Source organism: Bacillus rossius, chromosome 1 (assembly GCF_032445375.1).
Source record: "Bacillus rossius redtenbacheri isolate Brsri chromosome 1, Brsri_v3, whole genome shotgun sequence".
NCBI classification, from domain to species: Eukaryota; Metazoa; Arthropoda; class Insecta; order Phasmatodea; family Bacillidae; genus Bacillus; species Bacillus rossius.
Genome location: NC_086330.1, coordinates 261,311,377 through 261,317,376, shown reverse-complemented (window position 1 = coordinate 261,317,376; position 6,000 = coordinate 261,311,377).

Here is a 6,000-nt window from a genome sequence, read left to right as displayed (position 1 = left end):
CTACCCATCATGCCGCGTAAAGCGAGACACTTGCATGACGAAACATATTTGATGTTTACATTCTTTGATTACGGTATTTGTTTGCATAAAGTAGGTTAGTTTTGCTGAAAAGTTGAAAAAAGAAATTTTAATATAAAACTAACCTTTAAGGGGCCTCCCTAGTAGCATCAGAAGTTAGCGGAACACTATGTTTTTAAAATAATGATGGTACTTTATTAATCGACACTACGAATCTGAAAATTTTTCACCCACGAGAAGATAATACACGAATTGTCTGTATACTTTTACATTTTTGTTTTTTTCTATCAAAATATGAAATAAAAAATCACCAACTTGTCCAACTTTGGGGCCATTTTATACTGCTTAGGAGAGTGACAGAAAGAAAGTACAAGTCTAGAAAAAAAGATAATTTTTTTCTGAAGAAATTCATGTATTTAAAACATATAGTCATCGCTTTGAATTCCGAGATATCTTTTCCACAATTTCTGCAAATCCTGAAAGTTTTCCACCGTCTCGTGCTGCCGCTCGGCGAAGCCAGCTCGCAGGTAGCGTGGTGGAGGAACCCGTTCCCGGAGGGGAGTCAAGCTACCTGTGTGTGCGTGCGTGCGTGCGTGAGAGGGAGACAACCCACAACCGGCACCGGTAAAAGATAATCCCGTGACCGAAAGAAATTCTCAGAATTGCTTTTAGCGTGCCTCGCCACAGTACCATGTGCTCGACTTACTCTGTGACTATATTCGTGTATCTCTAAAACATTGCTTTTGTTTAAACTACAAATATCCTAAAGCTTACCATACTAGATCATGTATTACGAAATAAAGTATTGAAACTAATCAATCAATACATTGAAAGTTGTCCTACAAACTATTTATTGGTGGCTTTACAGACTCGCTAGCTAATTCGACAAAATTTATATTTAATTTTTAACATGAAAATACACTTCATTGTTTTTCCTTTTATTTTTAATAAAAATTCAAGAAACAATTATTATTCTACCCAATATTTTTTAAAATTTTTTTAGTTTTCCAAAATGATTTTACACATCTTACAACGCCGGGGAAAAATTTTATACTGGTATTAACCAAATGGTTAACTATTTACAAAAGTTTTGATACTTAAAAATGTAGGTTTTATATAAAATGTATCTTAAATTAAAAGAAAAATCGTATTTTGAAAACTAAATGTCATTTTGCTATGCTTTTTGATTATATAGATATCTGATTGTCTGCACTGTTTTAAAAATTTTCATTGAATGATAAATAAAAAATAAAAACTAGGGAAGTTCTATATTAAATAAGCTAGTCAGAATTATGTAAATGTTCCTCCTGGCGCAGGAATCACGAGGAGGATTGAAGATGAGGTCAGTGACCGATCGCTCACATATGTAGTTATGGATGGTACGTTATTAATTACAAAATTCAAAAACCATTTTGAAGTTAAAAAGTATAATTAGTGGCAATGTTTAATAAAGATGACGTAAATTTTCAGATAAACTTATTTCTACAGCTCAATTAATTAATAAGGGCAGGAAATAAATTTTTTACAGCAATTATACAAAATTATTAAAAAAAATTAAACCACAATTAATTTATCCAAAAACCAAAATTAAGTAAATATTGCCCACACATTACAACATCCACGAAAGAACCTTAAAAAATTATTTTTGATAGATGCATTATTTTGCATTCAAGTTCTTTATTTTTTAATACTTCACCTACTTATAATTGTTACATATTTGGCACATGGTCCGTCACGCCCAATTAAAGGGCCTGAATAAGTATCAACTTAAATATTTATGAGTTAAAACAAAACATAACTACCTATATGTAACGGATGATCAAAGAAATTGTGAAATTTTGAAAGCTTGTTCTGTTTTTATATAGTACACAAAGCAGTTAAACCATAAATTATTTGTTGTTGAAAAAAAATAATCCTTAACCTTTCATGCTTTTTTCATTTATTTTTATTACCACATATTTCCGTTGAAGTAATACTTATATATATAACAATACAGCAATCTAGAAAAAAAATTAAGGTAGCCTTATTTCAAATATGTTATGATAGACATTAGTTAACTAAGAATATAAATTCGCTTTACAACCACAGCTTGTACACAAGTCGTAAAAAAAACATGGTTCTACTTACAGGCCGTATTGAACGTAGGGTAGGTTTATGACAAATACAACAGCAATAAACATATGGCTGAGTCTGCTTTCATGTACACTTTTTTTTAAGTTATCACTTTTAAAGCGGGTAAAGGGTACCTATCAAGTAGCTTAGCATTACCCAAAGTGAATGTCGTGCTCCAGAAAATGTTCGAACTATGTAATATTTGTATCACTGTTGCGTTACAGACCTGCAACTTTTTTCAGTGCGCGATGTCACTCTCATGTAAAAATATGTCGTGTTTAGCGCAAACGTGTTCGAATGAATCCACATCGAGCTGCCAAAGAATACCTATCGATGTCGGCAACATACATAAGTATACAAACCAACGTTTACAAGTGTATTCATACGTAAGTATAAAACTGGCGGCGGGCCATGATGCAGTTGGTTCTTCGCGTACAGTCCACTGACGGGATAAGAAGCGTCAAAGATCTTATATGGCTATTCTGTAAACTTGTATGTCATTTCACTGCCTGCTTTAGACAAACAACATCCATTACTTTTAGCTTTGGCTTGAAAAGAATTACTCCGGCCGGCTTTCTTATATGACTTATTTCAGCTCCTCGTGCGACCAGTGTGTATAATTTGTCCGCGGCCTTATCTTTGGGTGAAAGTTATTTGGAAGGGAAGTTGTATCGGTAATGTTCATCATTAGAGCCACGGAATTTTCGCGCATTCATTTAGTCGCAAGCTAGAATGCAAACCTCCACACTGTCGCACTGTGTTCATGATTGGACCGCAGTTATCTGGACACGCCCCTCTACGACCGTGAGCCAACGATGTCCAGCTAGGAGAGAAGTAAGCGAATCAGGTAGTGCCAAATAACAAGGATAAAAATGTTCTCGCTAAGAAATCAACCAATGGGAAAGTAAACATGGGTCGAGCACACCTATAACTTTGAATTCTATCCTGACGTCAGAGGAATCCGCGAAATTTCCGGGACTCTATTCATCATGTATTACATAACAATTCGACTTAGATACGCACATGTGTTTTTAAAATATGTTTAATAACTTGCAATACAAAGTATGTTTGAATTTCATGTATTGAATTTTTTTTACATTATGTACGAACATAATAATCACAATATTTCATGAGAAATTTTTAAAACATTTTACAAAGCAATCTCTAATTTCTTCCACACCTCATGGTTAACCTTACTATTTTATTTCATGTTTCAGTTGATTTAAACTGTTTGGAATCATAATATGACGGACATGAAGAATATTAGTTTCAGTAAATTTTATGAGAGGATTTACTTATTACATTAAATATACCTCAATTTTTACCTCAAAGGAAAATAGTTGCATATCATTAAATGATAAATATTTGTTTCCCATTAATATATTTTATGAACACAACTTATTGTTATAATACCTACATTAGTTAAATTGTGTTTTTGTAATGCTCTCCTATTTCAGTAAAATTTTTGGGCAAATTGAATAGCATATAGTCGATCTTTAACATAAGCTTTTGGAATACATAAATATAATAAATTATGTTCTCGTGATTTTAATCATTAAATATTTCTTCGCATGAAAAAATTAATTAACTAAAAAATATTTCAGTAATTTATACTTAAGGACTAAAAATTTTTATTTTTATTATATAATAATATTGTATGTATGTATACTTTTCTGAAAAAAGTAGATTCAAGAAAACAAATTTTCTTTTTTTTAATTTTGTTCTTGAACTTACTTGACAAGCGATATTGAACTTCAACTTTATACTTTCGGTATAGCACTTTTCGATTTATTTTCTCCAAGCGGGAATTAAAAGTAAAGAATAAATAACATTTTCCTCTATAATTATTGCAGCCGTATACTGAAAAGTTTAACTTTCCTTTATTTGCATGACGCGGAGCTCCTAACTACACAAAATTTTTGTTATTTATTTTGAACGTTGTATTTATGTTTCCTTACAAACTTAAATGAACCTCTTAACATTTAATTTCATCAAAAGTTATACAATATAAGTATCAAGTTAAAATATTTTTAAGTGTAGTTGTGGCTATTTTGTTGTTGAAAATTACAATCTTAAGTTTGAATGAAAGTGAGATATGATAAAATTATATTTGTAGTTGAAAACAGATAATTCATTTCAAATTCAATCTTTTGTTACATGCATATTTCCAAATAAATTTGACAATATATTAAATTCTATGCATTTGAATCTATTCGTATATTCTGCAGCATTAATTCCTATAAGCAAATACTTATTACGTACAATGTATTTTTAGTCCTGTCGTATAGTTATGCAAAACATTGTATCAAAAGTATTGTTTCTTCTATGCGGTTATAGTTGAAAAAGAAAAAAAAAGTAATTTAATTTATTTTTAAATTGGGTTGTCAGTAAGAACACGTATTTAGTGTAATATGACATATATTATTCTGTTCATTGAAACATTACTATCGATAACTCTATTTTAGATTTATCTGTGAATGATAACTCTATTTTAGATTTATCTGTGAATGTTATATTTCAAATTGATTCTTTTTCTTCGGCTTATGACAGCAGCAAATTTTGTTTTATCGCATATGTAATGTTTTTATGTTTTGCATATTATAATTAATGAGTTAGTATTGTTGGCGGGTGAGGCTTTTTCACAAATGGACGCGTTCTTGGCGGCTAGCAGATAGGACGCGTGTATTACGCAGGGTGGATAGGGAAGTACGACTGCGGGCGATCTCCATGATAGAAGCAACGGGAGTAGTATCACTCGGCTACTTGTATATGTTGGGATAGCTGTGCGAATGGTAGAACAGACCACGGGACTATGGTGAGGAAAAAGGTCCCAAGCTCGACATCCCGACGATGAGACCGTTTACGAACTGTCGATGGATCATCAGGAAAGTTAACAACTTCTTCAGAAACTTGAGTCCCTCTTTCAAAATTCAGTTTAATACCTGGAGATGACTATATTCGGTGTTCTACCAAGCGAAGCATACTCTTAATTCATTACTAGTTGATGTTTAATATTTTGACGCAAAATAAAATTGTGAATCAGCTTACTTTGCTCATGCCAGCTTTTACAAGTTTTGTCAAAATTAATTAAATGAATAAAAATTGTGTCCCTTTGTTGCTGGCTACCCGCAAGAAATTATCATGGTGAATAATAATAATTTTAAGTCGACATGTAATATTATGATTTTTATGGGATTGTGTTTTGGAAATGGTATGTGTAACTGTCTTGTGTATTTTATTACATTCACTTCACGTAACGAATTGTCTGAACGTAATATTATTATTTGTTTGTTTTAATATTTCGTTTTATTGAACAACGATACATAGTTTGCCGCTTCGAGCGACTACAGAAATGACAATACAATTAGTTTACAGTGTTACAAACATTTAAGTTTCCTCTACTGTACATGGGGCGAAATTTTTTTATGTTATGTTTACTGAAACCATTTTACGCGCTAAGTGAGATGTTGCGATTGAGTAGAAGGGAAAATATGTCTTAAAACCCTGCGTAATGTTATGAATTCCATTCATTCGTTTACTCTGTGATCCGGAGGGTCTAATGTTAAGACTGAATACATGTGCACTTCCTCTATGTAGAGTGGCTTCATTGAGATGAAAGCAAAGCTCACGTTGATGAAATACTTATTAATTAAAAAATAAAAATGTTGTTTTATGCTTCAATTTCTGTTAGTGTCGTACACAGATTAAAAATGTAATGCAGAGTTCCTCAGTTTTATGTATATTGAAATTTGCTCATGTGTAGAGTAGTTATTAAAAGCATAAAAAACATATATGACGAATTGTTGTGTATTATTTCCATTAGGCGTGACCATGAAAATAGATAAGATTTTATCATTATGTGAAATTTAC